We start from the raw sequence: 24,726 nt of genomic DNA on the forward strand, positions 1-24,726 counted from the left end.
GGGGCCTCCGACGAGAACCCACTGCGCCCCCCACATCCTTCCCACTCAGCCTTTGGTCCTGGGTTACTGAGCCGGCTATCCCCTGGAGCAACCCACAGACCAAGTCCCACAGGACCCCTGCCTCTGTCGTACATCAGCCATACAGGGTCCCTGGCTCCTCAAGGTAGCTACAGTCGGGAGATCCATTGTCCAGGATGTAGTGGTTGCCGAGGCATTACTGGAGTCACGGTGCGTGACATTACTTGGAGCTTATGGTCATCCTAGACCGGGGGGGGGGGTTGAGACAGGATTTAGAATACCTGAAGAACAAGTTATTGGCTACCGGCAAGCAGATGTTCCTTTCTGGCTCTATTCCTACACACGAATTGATCATTCTCCCGGCAATTTTCAGTGGAATCTTGGATTAAGTCAAAACTGCCCTGAAAGAGAGTTGGATGTTATTACCAATTTCAACTTATTTTGGGAACAACCTCAGCTCTTAAAAGGGACAGCTCGCACCCGAACAGGAAGGAGCTAGAATGCTGAGTGCTAATATTGAAGAGGTGCTCCAAAAATGATGGGATGTCAGCCCTTTACCCACAACAGGATGAGTCTTGTTTTAATCCATTTCCTTGTTCATCGCATAGGCGTAATGGTTCAGTTCTAGACAATCTTGTACCCATTCCAATTCAAGCCTCCATGCTCTTTTTAATAAGGGGTTACCTACTTAACATGGCATGTTCGTATTAGAAACTCCATCTGATCTGAAAGTTTGATTTAGAAGAAGTTTATAAAAAATGTATCTTATTGTAACTCTGGCTTCTCAAACCAACGCATACATTCTGGTTATAACTGAATCTTGGCTGATGTGTCTCTGACTGGTTATAACTGGATATTGGCTGATGTGTCTCTGACTGGTTATAACTGAATCTTGGCTGATGTGTCTCTGACTGGTTATAATGTTTTTACATCTGACAGAGTTGACAGAGGAGGGGGTGTTGCCATATAAATAAAGAGCAACTTAAATGTTTATGTATCCATTACTGCCTCTCTACCTAAGCAATGTGAATGTCTAGTCTTAAATGTGGGCCTTGGTAATAATGTCCATCTGACGCTAGTGGGAATCTATCACCCTCCTTCAGCCACCTTATGTGCTCTTAGCAAATTGTCTGACCTGCTGTCTAATAGTAGGTGATATAGTGGGTGACCTTAATCAGGATTGGTTGATGCCAGTATCTGATAGGATGAAATACATTTGTACTGCCTGCATAAAAGACGCTAAGCTACCTAAATCTCGCTCACACACTATTGCAAAGATAAATTATAGGAATTTTAATGAGCAAAATGGGTTTGAGTGACTGGTGGATAAGGCCCTTCATTATTTGATTTCCTTGTTTAACTCTGTTGCAGATAAACATGTGCCATACAAAAGACTAAGGTTCACACATGAACTGTCTGAGAAATGACAGGAAAGACATTTAGCTTGGGCTAAGGCTAGACTGACTGATTCTATGTCTGATTGGCAGCCTTTCAGACATTTGAGAAATAAATGTCTATCTCCGGTTAGAAAAGCAAAATCAACATATTTCTTGAATTGTGTATCGGGGAGTGTTGGTAAGCCAGCCAAGTTCTGGAAAGTGGTCAAATCTTTGTTCTTCAACGAGTCAACATTACTCAATGGGTGTGACCTCCAAAAAGAGGAGGATTCTCTTCTATAAGTCGAGCCAGTACCCCGGCCCATACAGCAGTCCGTCCTGGTCAGCGATGCCTGATTGTCCCTCCCAGACAAATATGACGGGACTTCCATTGAGATGCCATGGCTTCCTACTCCAGTGCTCCCTCTATTTCACTCATCAGATGGGAGCCCCCACCCCCGATTAGCCAATACTCTGTCATTGTTCCAGGCATTCAAAGAGGTGTTCTGGGACATGCTTGGATGCCAGATGGCTGTGTATATTGATGACATCCGGGTTTACTCAGAATCCTTGGAAGAGCACATCGCTCATGTTCGAGTAGTCCTGGAACGCCTCCTGGCCAACTACCTGTACGTTAAAGCGGCGAAGTGCCAATTGCATCAGGAGGAGGTCTCCTTTTTGGGTTACCAGATTGGCCCGACGGGTGTCATGATGGATGAGAGGAAGGTGGATGATGTCAGGTCATGGCCAGTCCCAACCACCATAAAGGGGTTCCAACGGTTTTTGCCAACTTCTACCGTCAATTCATTAAGAACTGTAGCTTGATCGCCTCTCCTCTAAGTTCTCTCCTCAAGGGTGGTCCCTGGAAGTTGTGGATGAAATTCTGCATCTGACATGCATTCTGCCTACTGAAGGGTCGCTTCACCTCTGCTCCGTTTCGTAAACATCCAGATCCTGCGGTGCCCTTTGTGGTGGAGGTTATCATTACTGTCCTGTGAGGATCAGAATTGGTCAGATCAGTTTGGCGGTGGATGACAGTAACCAGGCCCTCCCTCACCCACAGAGGGGGGGGGGGCTGCTGGGGGGTTGACAGTTCACACCCTGTTGTAAATTACAGGAAAAGAAGACTTTCACTCTTCCCCTCCAGTATGCACCAAAGGCATGTCTTTGTTATTAACAGGCTTTTCCCACGGAAACTTTAACACGTTCAAAAAGTAAACATGGGAACAATATTTCTAACATAAGAATGTGGGGAATGGTCGGAAATTATCTATAGAAAACTAATGTCATATTGGTTTTTATTTAGTGATGTCATTAAAAAGGTTAAAAAGGAAATACTGTAACTTGGAAAGTATATCCCCTTTACCTGTCAAGTTTCCATCCTTAACGTTGGTCGCTCTGGATAAGAGCGTCTGCTAAATGACTTAAATGTAAATGTAAATGTAAATATGAGATATGAAACATTATGAAAGTATTTTTGTTAAGATAGTGAATGTGATTTTAGGAGACTCCTATAAATTGTGCATAGTAAGTAAAGACACGACAATGTGGACGCTTCAGATGTAGGTGTGGGGGCTGTTCTGTCCCAACATCAAGGTAATCCACAGAAATTGTATCCATGTGCATATTACTCAAAAAAACTGTCTCCTGCAGAGAGGAACTATGATGTTTGCGATCAGGAGCTCCTGGCGCTGAAGTTGGCATTAGAGGCACTGGCTGGAGTGCACCCAGGACCCATTTCTCATCCTCACCAACCATCGGAACCTGGAATACATATGGATAGTTAGGCGACTGAACCTGCGACATGCCAGGTGGGCCCTTTTCTTCACCAGGTTTGATTTCACGCTGACATATCGCCCAGGTTCAAAATACATCATAGCCGATACCCTGTCCCGTCTCGACGATTCAATAATCCGCCCTCTCGAGTCATAGCCCCGTGCTCTGGAGCATAGATGTGGACATTCGCCAGGCCCTGGAGAGGGAACCCGCACCTGCCACCTGAGCCAGAACGAAGCTTCCGCGGTGGACAAGTGGTTCAAGTGTGTAGAGGAGGTATGGAAAATGCCCACATGAGAATCCAGCGCATCGTCCACCGTCAGAAAGAGCAGGGATATCCCGTGTTCCATCCTGGTGATCACGTCTGGCTCTCCACCAGGAACCTTTAAGAAGCCCTTTAAGAAGCTGAGTCCCCAGTTTGTGGGGCCATTCAAGGTCCTCCAGAGGGTCAACGAGGTCATTTGCAGATTACAACTCCCCACTAACTACCGGATCTCACCGCCTATGCCGTCAGATCACTCCTGGATTCCCAACGTCATGGGGGTCGGCTCCAGTACCTGGTGGACTGGAAGGGGTATGGTCCAGAGGAGCGGTGTTAGGTTCCTGTGTAATCCTGCGGCTGGAGCCATGCATCTGGGTGGGTTACAGTGTCAAGTCCACTTCCCTCGATATTACAAAAGGTGTACCACAGGGGTTGATTTTGTGACCTATTCTCATTACTATTTATATAAATAATATTGGTTTATGTATTCAATCATGTAATATTCATACGTATGCAGACGATAAGGTTATGTATGCCATTGTACGACTATTGACCAAGCTACGTTAGAGCTGCAATCTGATTTTGTTACTGTAACATAGACACAGGGAGTCAGGAAGCATGTACAGTGTACAAGACAAGCATCTTACATAGAAACATAAACAATACTACAGTGGGGAGAACAAGTATTTGATACACTGCCGATTTTGTAGGTTTTCCTACTTACAAAGCATGTAGAGGTCTGTAATTGTTATCATAGGTACACTTCAACTGTGAGAGACGGAATCTAAAACAAAAATCCAGAAAATCATATTGTATGATTTTTAAGTATTTAATTTGCATTTTATTGCATGACATAAGTATTTGATACATCGGACAAGCAGAACTTAATATTTGGTACAGAAACCTTTGTTTGCAATTACAGAGATCATACATTTCCTGTAGTTCTTGACCAGGTTTGCACACACTGCAGCAGGAATTTTGGCACACTCCTCCATACAGACCTTCTCCAGATCATCCAGGTTTTGGGGCTGTCACTGGGCAATATGGACTTTAAGCTCCCTCCAAAGATGTCCTATTGGCTTCAGGTCTGGAGACTGGCTAGGCCACTCCAGGACCTTGAGATGCTTCTTACGGAACCACTCCTTAGTTGCCCTGGCTGTGTGTTTCGGGTCGTTGTCATGCTGGAAGACCCAGCCACGACCCATCTTCAATGCTCTTATTGAGGGAAGGAGGTTGTTGGCCAAGATCTCGCAATACATGGCCCCATCCATCCTCCCCTCAATACGGTGCAGTCGTCCTGTCCCCTTTGCAGAAAAGCATCCCCAAAGAATGATGTTTCCACCTCCATGCTTCACGGTTGGGATGGTGTTCTTGGGGTTGTATTCATCCTTCTTCTTCCTCCAAACATGGCGAGTGGAGTTTAGACCAAAAAGCTCTATTTTTGTCTCATCAGACCACATGACCTTCTCCCATTCCTCCTCTGAATCATCCAGATGGTCATTGGCAAACGGGCCTGGACATGTGCTGGTTTGAGCAGGGGGACCTTAATCCATGGATTTCAAGGATTTTAATCCATGACGGCGTAGTGTGTTATGAATGGTTGTCTTTGAGACTGTGGTCCCAGCTCTCTTCAGGTCATTGACCAGGTACTGCCGTGTAGTTCTGGGCTGATCACTCACCTTCCTCATGATCATTGATGCTCTCACGAGGTGAGATCTTGCATGGAGCCCCAGACCAAGGGTGATTGACCATCATCTTGAACTTCTTCCATTTTCTAATAATTGTGCCAACAGTTGTTGCCTTCTCACCAAGCTGCTTGCCTATTGTCCTGTAGCCCATCCCAGCCTTGTGCAGGTCTACAATTTAACCCTGATGTCCTTATACAGCTCTCTGGTCTTAGCTATTGTGGAGAGGTTGGAGTCTGTTTGATTGAGTGTGTGGACAGGTATATTTTTTACAGGTAACGAGTTCAAACAGGTGCAGTTAATACAGGTAATGAGTGGAGAACAGGAGGGCCTCTTAAATAAAAACTAACAGGTCTGTGAGAGCCGGAATTCTTACTGGTTGGTAGGTGATCAAATACTAATGTCATGCAATAAAATACAAATTAATTACTTAAAAATCATACAATGTGATTTTCTGGATTTTTGTTTTAGATTCCGTCTCTCACAGTTGAAGTGTACCTATGATACAAATTACAGACCTCTACATATTTTGTACGTAGGAAAACCTGCAAAATCGTCAGTGTATCAAATACTTGTTCTCGCCACTGTACCTGATTACTGATAACAAAAGAGTGCAATATAAATTGATGATGAGACGCAAGTGTGTGTAAGGATGGTACTTAATGCAGACAAAACTGAATATACACTGCTCAAAAAAATAAAGGGAACACTTAAACAACACAATGTAACTCCAAGTCAATCACACTTCTGTGAAATCAAACTGTCCACTTAGAAAGCAACACTGATTGACAATAAATTTCACATGCTGTTGTGCAAATGGAATAGACAACAGGTGGAAATTACAGGCAATTAGCAAGACACCCCCAATAAAGGAGTGGTTTTGAATGCTGGCGGTGCTTTCACTCTAGTGGTAGCATGAGACGGAGTCTACAACCCACACAAATGGCTCAGGTAGTGCAGCTCATCCAGGATGGCACAGCAATGCGAGCTGTGACAAGAAGGTTTGCTGTGTCTGTCAGCGTAGCGTCCAGAGCATGGAGGCGCTACCAGGAGATAGGCCAGTACATCAGGAGACGTGGAGGAGGCCGTAGGAGGGCAACAACCCAGCAGCAGGACCGCTACCTCCGCCTTTGTGCAAGGAGTAGCAGGAGGAGCACTGCCGGAGCCCTCCAGCAGGCCACAAATGTGCATGTGTCTGCTCAAACGGTCAGAAACAGACTCCATGAGGATGGTAATGAGGGCCCGATGTCCACAGGTGGGGCTTGTGCTTACAGCCCAACACAGTGCAGGACGTTTGGCATTTGCCAGAGAACACCAAGATTGGCAAATTTGCCACTGGCGCCCTGTGCTCTTCAGAGATGAAAGCAGGTTCACACTGAGCACATGTGACCGATGTGACAGAGTCTGCAGACGCCGTGGAGAATGTTCTGTTGCCTGCAACATCCTCCAGCATGACCGGTTTAGAGGTGGGTCAGTCATGGTGTGGGGTGGCATTTCTTTGGGGGTTGCACAGCCCTCCATGTGCTCGCCAAAGGTAGCCTGACTGCCATTAGGTACCGAGATGAGATCCCCAGACCTCTTGTGAGACCATATGCTGGTGCACTTGGCCCTGGGTTCCTCCTAATGCAAGACAATGCTAGACCTCATGTGGCTGGAGTGTGTCAGCAGTTCCTGCAAGAGGAAGGCATTGATGCTATGGACTGGCCCGTCCGTTCCCCAGACCTGAATCCAATTGAGCACATCTGGGACATCATGTCTCGCTCCATCCACCATCCATTGCACCACAGACTGTCCAGGAGTTGGCGGATGCTTTAGTCCAGGTCTGGGAGGAGATCCCTCAGGGGACCATCCGCCACCTCATCAAGAGCATGCCCAGGCGTTGTAGGGAGGTCATACAGGCACGTGGAGGCCTACACACTACTGAGCCTCATTTTGACTTGTTTTAAGGACATTACATCAAAGTTGGATCAGCCTGTGGTGTGGTTTTCCACTTTAATTTTGAATGTGACTCCAAATCCAGACCTTCATGGGTTGATAAATTTGATTTCCATTGAAAAATTTTGTGTGATTTTGTTGTCTGCACATTCAACTATGTAAAGAAAAAAGTATTTAATAAAAATATTTCATTCATTCAGATCTAGGATGTGTTATTTTAGTGTTCCCTTTATTTTTTTGAGCAGTGTATGTTGTTCTCTAATTCACACAGGGGGAAAAAAATCAGATGGGCTCCATATTTACTCATTGGATGGTTAACCCATCGAGCGGGTTCCTGCAAATAAATATCTGGGCATTAAGGCAAATAATAAGCTAAGATTTATTAAAGTGGACTTCTTACCTACATTTACATTTAACATTTAAGTCATTTAGCAGACGCTCTTATCCAGAGCGACTTACAAATTGGTGCATTCACCTTATGACATCCAGTGGAACAGTCACTTTACAATAGTGCATCTAAATCTTAAAGGGGGGGGGGTGAGAAGGATTACTTATCCTATCCTAGGTATTCTGTCGCGTCGTGAGGGAGTTTGTTCCACCATTGGGGGGCCAGAGCAGCGAACAGTTTTGACTGGGCTGAGCGGGAACTGTACTTCCTCAGTGGTAGGGAGGCGAGCAGGCCAGAGGTGGATGAACGCAGTGCCCTTGTTTGGGTGTAGGGCCTGATCAGAGCCTGGAGGTACTGAGGTGCCGTTCCCCTCACAGCTCCATAGGCAAGCACCATGGTCTTGTAGCGGATGCGAGCTTCAACTGGAAGCCAGTGGAGAGAGCGGAGGAGCGGGATGACGTGAGAGAACTTGGGAAGGTTGAACACCAGACGGGCTGCGGCGTTCTGGATGAGTTGTAGGGGTTTAATGGCACAGGCAGGGAGCCCAGCCAACAGCGAGTTGCAGTAATCCAGACGGGAGATGACAAGTGCCTGGATTAGGACCTGCGCCGCTTCCTGTGTGAGGCAGGGTCGTATTCTGCGGATGTTGTAGAGCATGAACCTACAGGAACGGGCCACCGCCTTGATGTTAGTTGAGAACGACAGGGTGTTGTCCAGGATCACGCCAAGGTTCTTAGCGCTCTGGGAGGAGGACACAATGGAGTTGTCAACCGTGATGGCGAGATCATGGAACGGGCAGTCCTTCCCCGGGAGGAAGAGCAGTTCCGTCTTGCCGAGGTTCAGCTTGAGGTGGTGATCCGTCATCCACACTGATATGTCTGCCAGACATGCAGAGATGCGATTCGCCACCTGGTCATCAGAAGGGGGAAAGGAGAAGATTAATTGTGTGTCGTCTGCATAGCAATGATAGGAGAGACCATGTGAGGTTATGAGAGAGCCAAGTGACTTGGTGTATAGCGAGAATAGGAGAGGGCCTAGAACAGAGCCCTGGGGGACACCAGTGGTGAGAGCGCGTGGTGAGGAGACAGATTCTCGCCACGCCACCTGGTAGGAGCGACCTGTCAGGTAGGACGCAATCCAAGCGTGGGCCGCGCCGGAGATGCCCAACTCGGAGAGGGTGGAGAGGAGGATCTGATGGTTCACAGTATCGAAGGCAGCCGATAGGTCTAGAAGGATGAGAGCAGAGGAGAGAGAGTTAGCTTTAGCAGTGCGGAGCGCCTCCGTGATACAGAGAAGAGCAGTCTCAGTTGAATGACTAGTCTTGAAACCTGACTGATTTGGATCAAGAAGGTCATTCAGAGAGAGATAGCGGGAGAGCTGGCCAAGGACGGCACATTCAAGAGTTTTGGAGAGAAAAGAAAGAAGGGATACTGGTCTGCAGTTGTTGACATCGGAGGGATCGAGTGTAGGTTTTTTCAGAAGGGGTGCAACTCTCGCTCTCTTGAAGACGGAAGGGACGTAGCCAGCGGTCAGGGATGACTTGATGAGCGAGGTGAGGTAAGGGAGAAGGTCTCCGGAAATGGTCTGGAGAAGAGAGGAGGGGATAGGGTCAAGCGGGCAGGTTGTTGGGCGGCCGGCCATCACAAGACGTGAGATTTCATCTGGAGAGAGAGGGGAGAAAGAGGTCAGAGCACAGGGTAGGGCAGTGTGAGCAGAACCAGCGGTGTCGTTTGACTTAGCAAACGAGGATCGGATGTCGTCGACCTTCTTTTCAAAATGGTTGACGAAGTCATCTGCAGAGAGGGAGGAGAGGGGGGGGGATTCAGGAGGGAGGAGAAGGTGGCAAAGAGCTTCCTAGGGTTAGAGGCGGATGCTTGGAATTTAGAGTGGTCGAAAGTGGCTTTAGCAGCAGAGACAGAGGAGGAAAATGTAGAGAGGAGGGAGTGAAAGGATGCCAGGTCCGCAGGGAGGCGAGTTTTCCTCCATTTCCGCTCGGCTGCCCGGAGCCCTGTTCTGTGAGCTCGCAATGAGTCGTCGAGCCACGGAGCGGGAGGGAGGACCGAGCCGGCCTGGAGGATAGGGGACATAGAGAGTCAAAGGATGCAGAAAGGGAGGAGAGGAGGGTTGAGGAGGCAGAATCAGGAGATAGGTTGGAGAAGGTTTGAGCAGAGGGAAGAGATGATAGGATGGAAGAGGAGAGAGTAGCGGGGGAGAGAGAGCGAAGGTTGGGACGGCGCGATACCATCCAGTAGGGGCAGTGTGGGAGGTGTTGGATGAGAGCGAGAGGGAAAAGGATACAAGGTAGTGGTCGGAGACTTGGAGGGGAGTTGCAATGAGGTTAGTGGAAGAACAGCATCTAGTAAAGATGAGGTCGAGCGTATTGCCTGCCTTGTGAGTAGGGGGAGGGTGAGAGGGTGAGGTCAAAAGAGGAGAGGAGTGGAAAGAAGGAGGCAGAGAGGAATGAGTCAAAGGTAGACGTGGGGAGGTTAAAGTCGCCCAGAACTGTGAGAGGTGAGCCGTCCTCAGGAAAGGAGCTTATCAAGGCATCAAGCTCATTGATGAACTCTCCGAGGGAACCTGGAGGGCGATACATGATAAGGATGTTAAGCTTGAAAGGGCTGGTAACTGTGACAGCATGGAATTCAAAGGAGGCGATAGACAGATGGGTAAGGGGAGAAAGAGAGAATGACCACTTGGGAGAGATGAGGATCCCGGTGCCACCACCCCGCTGACCAGAAGCTCTCGGGGTGTGCGAGAACACGTGGGCGGACGAAGCGAGAGCAGTAGGAGTAGCAGTGTTGTCTGTGGTGATCCATGTTTCCGTCAGTGCCAAGAAGTCGAGGGACTGGAGGGAGGCATAGGCTGAGATGAACTCTGCCTTGTTTGCCGCAGATCGGCAGTTCCAGAGGCTACCGGAGACCTGGAACTCCGCGTGGGTCGTGCGCGCAGGGACCACCAGATTAGGGTGGCCGCGGCCACGCGGTGTGGAGCGTTTGTATGGTCTGTGCAGAGAGGAGAGAACAGGGATAGACAGACACATAGTTGACAGGCTACAGAAGAGGCTACGCTAATGCAAAGGAGATTGGAATGACAAGTGGACTACACGTCTCGAATGTTCAGAAAGTTAAGCTTACGTAGCAAGAATCTTATTGACTAAAAGGATTAAAATGATACAGTACTGCTGAAGTAGTACCTCTCCATTAACAGCAGGAAGCAGATTGTACTTTCAACTTTCCCGACAGTTCTTGACTAAGGTGACATCATTTACCAGAATGAAGCAGCCACTACTTTTAAAACTTTGGATTCCATCTACCATATCACCCTCTGCTTTATTACAGGTGACAGTTTTAATACTCATCACTGCATCCTGTATCAGAAGGTCGGTTGGACCTCACTAAAGTCCAGTAGCTCACTTCATTACTCCCTTCTTGTTTACAAAGCTCTGCTCCACAAGCTTCCAACATACATCACTTCCCTGTTGAAATGTAAAAATATGAAATACCAAACCCGTTCGCAGGGTTGGTTAACTATTGAGGTTTGGTAAACCTGCCTTTAGTTTTAATGCACCACAGTCATGGAATTCCTTACAAAACAAATTGCACCTGGATTCCCTGGTGCCGATAGGGCAATTTAAAACTATTTGTTAAAAGAGTTCACTGTAATGTGCAATTATTTCAAATTATTTTTGTAACTTGTAATAATGTAATGTACAGTGCATTCGGAAAATATTCAGACCCCTTGACTTTTTCCACATTTTGTCACGTTACAGCCTTCATTCTAAATTGTATTAAATATAGTTTTTTCCTTATCAATCTACACGCAACACCACATAATGACAAAATGAAAACTGTTGGCTTTGTTTGTTTGTTTTTTACTCATTAAAAATAAAAAAAACTTATTTACATAAGTATTCAGACCCTTTTGCTCTGAGACTCAAAATTGAGCTCAGGTGCATCTTCGAGAGGTGTTTCCATTGATCATCCTTGAGATGTTTCTACTGTAACATCTGCTTCCAACTCACACTCTCAAACACGTAGATCCCCTGAACACAGCTCACTTTCCAGCCCACTTTCCAGCTCACACTCTCAAACGCATAGATCCCCTGAATGCAACTCACTCTCCAGATCTCAATCACCTGAATTCTGATCACCTGTTCACACACCTGTATGTCATTTAAACAAACAATTTAGTTCAGTTCTTTGAACCCCATCATTATGAGGTATTGTTTGTTTTGATGCACATTCTATTTGGAGCTCTGTCTATTTCCATATTAGGCCATCCTCACTAACGACGCCTTTTTGCCTGTTCCCTGCCTGTACTTTGCCTATCGGATTTCTTGTCATCAACCTATTGCCTGATCTCCCAGACTACATTATTAGCCTTTTCCCTGCCTGTACTGTTGCCTTTTTGGAACCACTGTGTATGACCTTCTGCCTGTCCCTGGACCCAGCTACCTGCTTCCTCCTATGGTCCTTTACAAATAAACACCTGCGCTTGAAACCAGCTCTCTGTTTCCCATCGTATTCATTACATCTACAACTTGACTGGAGTCCATCTGTGGTAAATTGAATTGATTGGACATGATTTGGAAAGGGACACACCTGTCTGTATAAAGTCCCACAGTTTACAGTGCATATCAGAGCAAAAACCAAGCCATGATGTCGAAGGAATTGTCAGTAGATATGTATAAACATCCAAAGGACTCTCAGACCATGAGAAACAGTATCCTCTGGTCCTGATGAAACCAAGATTGAACTCAGGATTGTGTCCCCAGAACACAGTGGCCTCCATCATTCTTAAATTTAAGATGTTTAGAACCACCAAGACTCTTCCTAGAGCTGGCCGCCCGGCCAAACTGAGCCTTCGGGGGAGAATGGCCTTGGTCAGGGAGGTGACCAAAAACCCGATGGTCACTCTGTCTAGAGTTCCTCTGTGGAGATGGGAGAACCTTCCAGAAGGACAACCATCTCTGAAGCACTCCACCAATCAGGCCTTTATGGTAGAGTGGCCAGACGAAAGCCTCTCCTCAGTAAAAGGCACATAACAGCCTGCTTGGAGTTTGCCGAAAGGCACCTAAAGACTCACACTATGATAAACAATATTCTCTGGTCTGATGAAACCAAGATTGAACTCTTTGGCCTGAATGCCAAGCGTCACGTCTGGAGAGAACCTGGCATCATTCCTACGGTGAAGCATGATGGTGGCGGCATCATGCTGTGGGGATGTTTTTCAGCGGCAGGGACTGGGCAATGGCAAAGATGGATGAAGCAAAGTACAGAGAGATCCTTGATGAAAACCTGCTCTAGAGTGATCAGAACCTCAGACTGGGGCGAAGGTTCACCTTACAACAGGACAATGCCACTAAGCACACAGCCAAGACAACACAAGAGTGGCTTCGAGACAAGTTTCTGAATGTCCTTGAGTGGTCCAGCCAGAGCCTTGAACCCGAGCGGACATCCCTTAAGAGACCTGAAAATAGCTGTGTAGCGAGGCTCCTCATCCAACTTGATAGAGCTTGAGAGGATCTGCAGAAAAGAATGGGAGAAACTCCCCAAAACAGGTGTGCCAGGCTTGTAACGTCATACCCAAGAAGACTCGAGGCTGTCAAATATGCTTCAACAAAGTACTGAGTGAAGTGTCTGGATACTTATGTAAATAATGATATTTCAGGTTTTTTTTGTGTGTGAGTAGATTTATGAGGGAAAAAAACTATTTTATCAATTTTAGAATAAGGCTGTAACCTAACAAAATGTGGAAAAAGTGAAGGGGTCTGAATAATTTGCGAAGGCACTGTAAGTGATGTCTGAGTCTAAGTGTTGAAGTGTGCCCCTGTATGACAATTGGAGGCGTGGACTCCAATCAAGTTGTAGAAACATCTCAAGGATGATCAATGGAAACAGGATGCACCTGAGCTCAATTTAGAGTCTCATAGCAAAGGGTCTGAATACATGTAAATATACTTATTCTGTTTTTTATTGCGAATACAATTGCAAAAATGTCTAAAAACCTGTTTTCGATTTGTCATTATGGGGTATTTGGTGTAGATTGATGAAGATTTTTTAAATGTATTCAATTTTAGTATAAGGCTGTAGCGTAACAAAATGTGGAAAAAGGGGTCTGAATACTTTCTGAAGGAACTGTGAAAACAAAGCATTTTTGTTTAGTGAGTCCACCAGATCAGATTCAGTAGGGATGACCAGGAATGTTCCTGTTCTGCTAAGCAATCAAAATGTAAGTACTTTTGGGTGTCAGGAAGATATATGGAGTAAAAAGTACATTATTTGTTTTAGGAATGTAGTGACATAAAAGTAAACGTCTAAAATATAAATAGTAAAGTACACAAATACCCCCAAAAAACTACTAAAGTAGTACTTTAAAGTATTTTTACTTAAGTACTTAACAGCACTGGTTATGTCAGTATACAGTTACTTTATGTCACGAATACCACCGAAGGTGGCTCCCCTTCCTTGTCATGTATTGTCATATATTGTCATGTCTTGTCCCTGTGCTTTCTCTTCTATTCGTTTCCCCCTGCTGGTCTTATTAGGTTCCTTTCCCGCTCTCTATCCCTCTCTCTCTCTATCTTTCCGTTCCTGCTCCCAGCTGTTCCTCATTCTCCTAACGACCTCGTTTACTCTTTCACACCTGTCCCCTATTTTGCCCTCTGATTAAGTCTCTATTTCTCTCTCTGTTTCTGCTTCTGTCCTTGTCGGATCCTTGTTTGCTGTGCTGTGTTCTTGTTCCGTCCTGTCGTGTTTTGCCTTCATCAGATGCTGCGTGTGAGCAGGTGTCTCTGTCAGCTACGGCCTGCGCCTACCCGAAGGGACCTGCAGTCTGTGGCCGCTTATCCTGTTATTCCCCTCTACAACTAGAGGATTTCTGTTATCCCCGTTTGGACATTTCCTGTTAAGGATTCTGGATTATGTTATTTTCTGTTTGGACTTTAATAAACTCAGTTTCTGTTAAGTCGCTTTTGGGTCCTCACTCACCTGCATAACATTCCTGCTCGGGTGGCGCTCGGCGGTCGTCGTCGCCGGTCTACTTGCTGCCACCGATCCCTTTTTCCTTTTCGTTTGTTTTTGTCTAATTGTTTTCACCTGTTCCTTGTTGGGGTTTTGGGATGGGTGTTATTTAAATTAGTTTTGCCCGCTGGTGTTTGTGCGGGCTTGTTGGTTGGTTCGTTTGGTGATGTATCGTGTTTTGGTTTTGGGTTTTTCGCTGTCCAGTGTGTGTCTAGGTTTTGGGTTGGTTTAGCGCCAGTGTTTTGGGCATTCACCCATGTTTTGGACCTGTTACGTTTTGAAGGACATTAAAGCGTTTCCCCATTCATTTCGCTCTCTGCATCCGACTCCTCACTCACCCGTCGTTACACTTTAAAATGAACTGCTTCTACTTCGCTACCTTGGAGATGAGCCAAGGAGGATGACAGATGAGGACAGCATGCCAGTGGAGCCCTTAGAACAGCAGTAGCCAGGGGCAACAGGAAGGGAAGAGGATGACACAGGCCCAAAACAAGTTAAGGTCACCCAGTACCCCCTTGACCGTTTTGGATTGCAAAACTAAAGAGACACACCAGACAAGACACAGAGACAGCAACAGAAGAGTAGATGATGGCGAGAGAGAACAGACAAGACACAGAGACAGCAAGAGAAGAGTAGATGATGGATAGAGACAACAGACAAGACACAGAGACAGCAAGAGAAGAGTAGATGATGGTGAGAGACAGCAGACAAGACACAGAGACAGCAAGAGAAGAGTAGATGATGGCGAGAGACACCAGACAAGACACAGAGACAGCAAGAGAAGAGTAGATGATGGATAGAGACACCAGACAAGACACAGAGACAGCAAGAGAAGAGTAGATGATGGCGAGAGACACCAGACAAGACACAGAGACAGCAAGAGAAGAGTAGATGATGGATAGAGACACCAGACAAGACACAGAGACAGCAAGAGAAGAGTAGATGATGGCGAGAGACACCAGACAAGACACAGAGACAGCAAGAGAAGAGTAGATGATGGCGAGAGACACCAGACAAGACACAGAGACAGCAACAGTGGAGTAGATGATGGAGTGAGGCACCAGTCAAGACACAGAGACAGCAAGAGAAGAGAAGAGTAGAAGATGGCGAGAGACACCAGACAAGACACAGAGACAGCAAGAGAAGAGTAGATGATGGCGAGAGACACCAGACAAGACACAGAGACAGCAAGAGAAGAGTAGATGATGGTGAGAGACACCAGACAAGACACAGAGACAGCAAGAGAAGAGTAGATGATGGCGAGAGACACCAGACAAGTCACAGAGACAGCAAGAGAAGAGTACATGATGGAGTGAGGCACCAGACAAGTCACAGAGACAGCAAGAGAAGAGTAGATGATGGAGTGAGGCACCAGACAAGACACAGAGACAGCAAGAGAAGAGTAGATGATGGCGAGAGACACCAGACAAGACACAGAGACAGCAACAGTGGAGTAGATGATGGAGTGAGGCACCAGAAGAACAGAACAGGCCATAACAAAAGAGGTTAGACAAAGGAGACAGTAAACAAACAATCACCTGAGACAAGACACAGACAGCAACTAACAAGACACAGAGAAAGTGCCAGAGGAAAGTGACAGAGGGCAGATGGAGAGAGAACAGAGGTGGATTGAGCACACAGTAGACTGTATGACTTCAAGTTGTTCTATAGATTCTAATTCATTTGATTTATTTGCACAAATTACAACAGGTGAAATACAAATAGTGAAAAGGTAAAACCTGGTTTACAAAGAATTTGCAGGGTAGGTGAAAAGTCCTGTGAAATGACTATTAAAACAATAGCTTCCTTTTGCACTTTTTTACAACCAGGACAGGACAAGAAAGGAGGGTAGACAAAAGAGACCCGCAACATAGAAGACTCAGACACAGCAAGAGAAGAGGGAAGACAAGAGCGACAGCAGCAGACAACACAGAGAAAGCGATGGAGAGAGGCAGAGGAGGGGTGAGCACACCTACTGTATCAATTAAAGCTGCTCTATGGATTCTAATTATTGCACCGTGTGTGTGTGTGTTTTGGTACTGTGGGAATTCTTAATCAGTTTGGCTCATTGGACAGGTCAGAGTCCATGTTTGAAGTTGTTGATCCTGTATGGAGGTTTTTGGCAATACACTGTAGTTGTATGTGTTCCAGAGTAGAGAGACCCACAGTAGCTACTGCAGTTGGGTACTGGCAGTGTGTGCTGTGCCAGGTGGAAAGGAGCAAGTTACCTGAAAAAGATCTCATCTTTCAATGTTCCAATCTCTCAAAGTTCAACTCAAAGTGCATCAAATTAATGTATTCATGTATTTAGCGGTTGAAATTCCTTATTTTTTTGCCGGAGGAGTATGCCCCTGGACCCCCTTACTGGCTTTGGGCTAAGCCCCAAATGCCTTTAAATCCTAGGAACGCCACAGTGTGCATACAAGTGTGTGTGTGTATTTCAAACCCATCCCTCAACTGGTTAGGCAGATAGATTAGTTTAATGTCATATGCACATGACAAAAGTAGTGCATAAATCACTTCTTAGAGTACAGAACAGGTCTGGATTACTTTACACACTACATGTGTCATGGCTGGAATATGATGAGCTCGGCTGAACTATGGGATGGCTTAGGTGAAAACAACCACTAACCTAAGTAAGCCTTGAAATTACACCGAACCGCATCTCTTTTACACCCTTAACATACATCACAATGTTGCGATGTATCCCTGCGCTTTAGCCTGAGCTCATCACCGTTCAGATGTATCCCTGCGCTTTAGCCTGAGCTCATCACACCGTTCAGATATATCCCTGCGCTTTAGCCTGAGCTCATCACACCGTTCAGATGTATCCCTGCGCTTTAGCCTGAGCTCATCACACCGTTCAGATGTATCCCTGCGCTTTAGTCTGAGCTCATCACACCGTTCAGATGTATCCCTGCGCTTTAGCCTGAGCTCATCACACCGTTCAGATGTACGCTTGGATTGCGTCCTACCTGACAGGTCGCTCCTACCAGGTGGCGTGGCGAGAATCTGTCTCCTCACCACGCGCTCTCACCACTGGTGTCCCCCAGGGCTCTGTTCTTGGCCCTCTCCTATTCTCGCTATACACCAAGTCACTTGGCTCTGTCATAACCTCACATGTTCTCTCTTATCATTGCTATGCAGACGACACACAATTAATCTTCTCCTTTCCCCCTTCTGATGACCAGGTGGAGAATCGCATCTCTGCATGTCTGGCAGACATATCAGTGTGGATGACGGATCACCACCTCAAGCTGAACCTCGGCAAGACGGAGCTGCTCTTCCTCCCGGGGAAGGACTGCCCGTTCCATGATCTCGCCATCACGGTTGACAACTTCATTGTGTCCTCCTCCCAGAGCGCCAAGAACCTTGGCGTGATCCTGGACAACACCCTGTCGTTCTCAACCAACATCAAGGCGGTGGCCCGTTCCTGTAGGTTCATGCTCTACAACATCCGCAGAGTACGACCCTGCCTCACACAGGAAGCGGCGCAGGTCCTAATCCAGGCACTTGTCATCTCCCGTCTGGATTACTGCAACTCGCTGTTGGCTGGGCTCCCTGCCTGTGCCATTAAACCCCTTCAACTCATCCAGAACGCCGCAGCCCGTCTGGTGTTCAACCTTCCCAAGTTCTCTCACGTCACCCCGCTCCTCCGTTCTCTCCACTGGCTTCCAGTTGAAGCTCGCATCCGCTACAAGACCATGGTGCTTGCCTACGGAGCTGTGAGGGGAACGGCACCTCAGTACCTCCAGGCTCTGATCAGGCCCTACACCCAAACAAGGGCACTGCGTTCATCCACCTCTGGCCTGCTCGCCTCCCTACCACTGAGGAAGTACAGCTCCCGCTCAGCCCAGTCAAAACTGTTCGCTGCCCTGGCCCCCCAATGGTGGAACAAACTCCCTCACGACGCCAGGACAGCGGAGTCAATCACCACCTTCCGGAGACACCTGAAACCCCACCTCTTTAAGGAATACCTAGGATAGGATAAGTAATCCCTCTCACCACCCCCCCCTAAGTTTTAGATGCACTATTGTTAAGTGACTGTCCCACTGGATGTCATAAGGTGAATGCACCAATTTGTAAGTCGCTCTGGATAAGAGCGTCTGCTAAATGACTTAAATGTAAATGTAAATGTATCCCTGCGCTTTAGCCTGAGCTCATCACACCGTTCAGATGTATCCCTGCGCTTTAGCCTGAGCTCATCACACCGTTCAGATGTATCCCTGCACTTTAGCCTGAGCTCATCACACCGTTCAGATGTATCCCTGCGCTTTAGCCTGAGCTCATCACACCGTGCTTTAGCCTGAGCTCATCACACAGTGCTTTAGCCTGAGCTCATCACACCGTGCTTTAGCCTGAGCTCATCACACCGTGCTTTAGCCTGAGCTCATCACACCGTGCTTCAGCCTGAGCTCATCACACCGTGCTTTAGCCTGAGCTCATCACACCGTGCTTTAGCCTGAGCTCATCACACCATGCTTTAGCCTGAGCTCATCACACCGTTCAGATGTATCCCTGCGCTTTAGCCTGAGCTCATCACACCGTTCAGATGTATCCCTGCGCTTTAGCCTGAGCTCATCACACCGTTCAGATGTATCCATGCGCTTTAGCCTGAGCTCATCACACCGTTCAGATGTATCCCTGCGCTTTAGCCTGAGCTCATCACACCGTTCAGATGTATCCCTGCGCTTTAGCCTGAGCTCATCACACCGTTCAGATGTATCCCTGCGCTTTAGCCTGAGCTCATCACACCGTTCAGATGTATCCCTGCGCTTTAGCCTGAGCTCATCGCACCGTTCAGATGTATCCCTGCGCTTTAGCCTGAGCTCATCACACCGTGCTTTAGCCTGAGCTCATCACACCGTGCTTTAGCCTGAGCTCATCACACCGTGCTTCAGCCTGAGCTCATGACACCGTGCTTTAGCCTGAGCTCATCACACCGTGCTTTAGCCTGAGCTCATCACACCGTGCTTTAGCCTGAGCTCATCACACCGTGCTTTAGCCTGAGCTCATCACACCGTTCAGATGTATCCCTGCGCTTTAGCCTGAGCTCATCACACCGTTCAGATGTATCCCTGCGCTTTAGCCTGAGCTCATCACACCGTTCAGATGTATCCATGCGCTTTAGCCTGAGCTCAACACACCGTTCAGATGTATCCCTGCGCTTTAGCCTGAGCTCATCACACCGTTCAGATGTATCCCTGCGCTTTAGCCTGAGCTCATCACACCGTTCAGATGTATCCCTGCGCTTTAGCCTGAGCTCATCACACCGTTTAGATGTATCCCTGCGCTTTAGCCTGAGCTCATCACACCGTTCAGATGTATCCCTGCGCTTTAGCCTGAGCTCATCACACCGTTCAGATGTATCCCTGCGCTTTAGCCCGAGCTCATCACACCGTTCAGATGTATCCCTGCGCTTTATCCTGAGCTCATCACACCGTTCAGATGTATCCCTGCGCTTTAGCCCGAGCTCATCACACCGTTCAGATGTATCCCTGCGCTTTAGCCTGAGCTCATCACACCATTCAGATGTATCCCTGCGCTTTAGCCTGAGCTCATCACACCGTGCTTTATCCTGAGCTCATCACACCGTTCAGATGTATCCCTGCGCTTTAGCCTGAGCTCATCACACCGTGCTTTAGCCTGAGCTCATCACACCGTTCAGATGTATCCCTTTGCTTTAGCCTGAGCTCATCACACCGTGCTTTAGCCTGAGCTCATCACACCGTTCAGATGTATCCCTGCGCTTTAGCCTGAGCTCATCACACCGTGCTTTAGCCTGAGCTCATCTCACCGTTCAGATGTATCCCTGTGCTTTAGCCTGAGCTCATCACACCGTTCAGATGTATCCCTGCGCTTTAGCCTGAGCTCATCACACCGTTCAGATGTATCCCTGCGCTTTAGCCTGAGCTCATCACACCGTTCAGATGTATCCCTGCGCTTTAGCCTGAGCTCATCACACCGTGCTTTAGCCTGAGCTCATCTCACCGTTCAGATGTATCCCTGTGCTTTAGCCTGAGCTCATCACACCGTTCAGATGTATCCCTGCGCTTTAGCCTGAGCTCATCACACCGTTCAGATGTATCCCTGCGCTTTAGCCTGAGCTCATCACACCGTTCAGATGTATCCCTGCGCTTTAGCCTGAGCTCATCACACCGTGCTTTAGCCTGAGCTCATCACACCGTGCTTTAGCCTGAGCTCATCACACCATGCTTTCCCCTTGGGTTCATGTGAGCTAGAAGTACCTCTGCACCTTCTCGTTTTTCTTCTCTCCCTTCCTCATTCCTTCTCCCTTACACTTTTGCTCTCTCTCACTTTCAGCTCCCCCTCAGTCTCCTTCCTCCTTCCCTCTCTCGGCCCGACGGCCTCTCACACCTTTGATGTATCTGCCGTCTCCGTTTCTTTCTCTCCCTTTCATCTGTCTACCTTAATGTCATACACCGCTTTATATCTCCCACGCTCTCTTTACCTCCACGGTCTCTCTCCATCTCTCCCATTTGATCTGTGACTGTGTGGTCTTCTACCCCCTCTATTTATTTATCTCCAGTGGTTACTCCCGCCCTCTTCCTGTCCTGATTTTCTCCTTCTCCTACTCTCTCTCGCTCCCCTTCTCTGCTAAAAAGACTGATATACAAGTCAAGTCAAGTCTCTCTCTCTCTCTCTCTCTCTATACCCTCTTTCCTTTATCTCTTAGGTCTCTTTTTTGCCTTCATTATTCCCTTTGATCATGTCATCCCATAGTACTCATATTAGAGTGCCCAATCAAAAACACATATTTTGACCAATGGGTAAAACATGTTAATTGTGTAGCCACACCTCTAAGAAAACCAATGGCTCAAACATCATGTCTCTATCATAATCTGTTTAAAGGTTGTTAGAGTTTTTACCTTTGTAGGATGGCCAGAAGTAGGGTGACTAATTCAATGGAGACCATAGACAAAAGAGTGGTAGGAAATCTGGAAATCTGGATTCTGTGCAAGAATTTACAGGCTCACTCTCCCATTGAACTAGTCATTCTTTCTTTTCGATTCGCGGGACATAAAACAATATAGAGGTAAGATGGATATTGTTTTTGTGACATATTTTCATATTTGAATATACACTTATATCATATTCATTAGAAAATGACTGTTCTTTTTCAAAGATTTCTCACAAAAAAAAATGACTGTTCTTTTTCAAAGATTTCTCACAAAAACAAGCGGGTCCCTGTGAATTGTCAACGGATCGCTGAGCGTATTTTATGTTAAATTCGGCTCGTGCTAATTTAGATTTTTGCGACCCACATAAACAACTTTGAAGAACGAAGACCACAAAATGTAAAACCTCAAAAGTTGTCATGAGAAACCTGCACCACTATGTCAGAGCTCAGTGCTTATTATCGGATGAATTAGGTTATGAAATCTGACTTTTTGGATATAATGCTAATGATATGTTAGAGAAAGACCCCACTGAACGATTCAGAACATGAATAAACATATTTGACTTGGTAAAATGTATTTTATAACATTAGGAAGAGAGTCGCACACTCTTTATTTCGTTTTGTAGCTTACAGTTTACAGCTTACAGCATTTCTACAAAAAATAATTGTTGTTAAAAAATATATATATATTTAACTAGGCAAGTCAGTTAAGAACACATTCTTATTTACAATGAAGGCCTACCCCGGCCAAACCCTAACCCGGACGACGCTGGGCCAATTGTGCGCCACCCTATGGGACTCGGCCTGGAATTGAACCAGGGTTTGTAATGACGCCTCTCGCACTGTAGTGGGGATAGAGTTTCTCTGTGTGTGGCCAGCGATGCAGGTGTGTATTGTAGAGAACATTTCCCTGTGAGTGTGTATGGGAGAGAGCGTGTATTTCATGGCTAATGATTGTGAGTCGGACATATAAAGTTCCCTTATGTGTGTGTGGGTGGGCAGATGTGTATAGATATCTGTCGGGGTATATGATTTCTAAAGGAGTGTGTGTGTGCGACAGTGTTGGGTGTGTGTAGGCTGACACATGTCGGCTGACACAGGGATGGGAACTAACCTCATGTTTTCCCTTCATCCTACAGACTCGAATGTCATTCTTATTGGATTCCCACGTCCGCTTCTAGCAGAAGAACACAAAATGACATGACCGGAGGGTTACCACACTGGGGTATGATTTAATCAGGTGTATGTGATACCAGTGCGGTTATACAGTTAGCGCGCGCGTGTGTGTGTGTGTGTCTCACCTTGCTGTAGAATATTTCGTCCCCTGACATATTGTCCAGCTCCACTCTATATAGATCATCTCTGGGATATAGATCAGGAGTGGAGAGAAACAGGGGGAGAGCAGAGTGGATCAAAATGGTTTAACAGTGACCTTATCGTAAACCAGTCGATATAACTGCTGAAAGATAGAAGTGAGGATTGTTAGGGGTGTGGTAAGGACTATGGCTGAGAGGTGACTGTTGATGTTGTTGGTTACCTGGCTCCTATGTAGAGTGTGCGGTTCACCTGGAGCACTGTGTGAATGTGCAGCTCCTGTCTCTGTGAGGAACGATGAGCTCTACCCACAAACACAGGATACCTCCTCACCACTGAGAGAGAGAGAGAGAGAGAGAGAGAGAGAGAGAGAGAGAGAGAGAGAGAGAGAGAGAGAGAGAGAGAGAGAGAGAGAGAGAGAGAGAGAGAGAGAGAGAGAGAGGTTTATATTGTACTCTTATATTCAAGGGGATGGAGAAAGACGTAAAGGGTTGAAGAAGACAGTGAGGGGGATACAGTGAGGGAATGAGAAAAGGGGGGGCTAGAGGAAGCTAGTAGCAGAGGGAGAAACATACAGGAGGGAGACAGAAGAGAGAGAGGGGGGATAGACCTATGGCAGATATAGCATGGAAGAATAGGACACACTGCAGGGAGGGTGGAGAGGACACGGTGTCATTCCCATAGGGACTCCTCTTCAGGAGATTGAGTGGGACCTCTGTCTCATTGTCCTTGACTGCAGGGAGCCACATAATAATACACATCCATCCATCCATCTATTTATCTCCACCTCCTTGCCCTCTCTCTCTTTCCACATCTACCTATCTGTCCTCTCTCCTTTTCTCTCTCTCTCTCTCTCTCTCTCTCTCTCTTTCCACATCTACCTATCTGTCCTCTCTCCTTTTCTCTCTCTCTCTCTCTCTCTCTCTCTCTCTCTCTCTCTCTCTCTCTCTCTCTCTCTCTCTCTCTCTCTCTCTCTCTCTCTCTTTCTACATCTACCTATCCGACCTATCTGTCCTCTCTCCTTTTTCTCTGCCTCTCTCTCTTTCCACGTCTACCTATCTGTCCTCTCTCCTTTTTCTCTGCCTCTCTCTCTCTCTCTTTCCAGGACTACCTATCTGTCCTCTCTCCTTTTTCTCTGCCTCTCTCTCTCTCTCTTTCCACATCTACCTATCTGTCCTCTCTCCTTTTCCTCTGCCTCTCTCTCTCTCTCTCTTTCCACGTCTACCTATCTGTCCTCTCTCTTTCTCTCTCTCTCTCTCTCTCTCTCTCTCTCTCTCTCTCTCTCTCTCTCTCTCTCTCTCTCTCTCTCTCTCTCTCTCTCTCTCTCTTTCCACGTCTACCTATCTGTCCTCTCTCCTTTTTCTCTGCCTCTCTCTCTCTCTATCTTTCCACATCTACCTATCTGTCCTCTCTCCTTTTTCTCTGCCTCTCTCTCTCTCTCTCTCTCTCTCCACATCTACCTATCTGTCCTCTCTCCTTTTTCTCTGCCTCTCTCTCTCTCTCTCTCTCTCTCCACATCTACCTATCTGTCCTCTCTCCTTTTTCTCTGCCTCTCTCTCTTTCCACGTCTACCTATCTGTCCTCTCTCCTTTTTCTCTGCCTCTCTCTCTTTCCACGTCTACCTATCTGTCCTCTCTCCTTTTTCTCTGCATCTCTCTCTCTCTCTCTTTCCACATCTACCTATCTGTCCTCTCTCCTTTTTCTCTGCCTCTCTCTCTCTCTCTCTCTCTCTCTCTCTCTCTCTTTCCACGTCTACCTATCTGTCCTCTCTCCTTTTTCTCTGCCTCTCTCTCTCTCTCTCTTTCCACATCTACCTATCTGTCCTCTCTCCTTTTTCTCTGCCTCTCTCTCTCTCTCTCTCTCTCTCTCTCTCTCTCTCTCTCTCTCTCTCTCTCTCTCTCTCTCTCTCTCTCTCTCTCTCTCTCTCTCTCTCTCTCTCTTTCTACATCTACCTATCCGACCTATCTGTCCTCTCTCCTTTTTCTCTGCCTCTCTCTCTTTCCACGTCTACCTATCTGTCCTCTCTCC

At 46.9% G+C, this 24,726-nt stretch overlaps 1 pseudogene; it reads right to left on the reverse strand.

Moving 5' to 3' along the window:
- The window catches only part of LOC124040842, an 86,564-nt pseudogene that overhangs the window by 23,703 nt on the left and 38,135 nt on the right, over positions 1-24,726 (reverse strand).

This window comes from Oncorhynchus gorbuscha, linkage group LG08 (assembly GCF_021184085.1).
Source record: "Oncorhynchus gorbuscha isolate QuinsamMale2020 ecotype Even-year linkage group LG08, OgorEven_v1.0, whole genome shotgun sequence".
Classification (NCBI taxonomy): domain Eukaryota; kingdom Metazoa; phylum Chordata; class Actinopteri; order Salmoniformes; family Salmonidae; genus Oncorhynchus; species Oncorhynchus gorbuscha.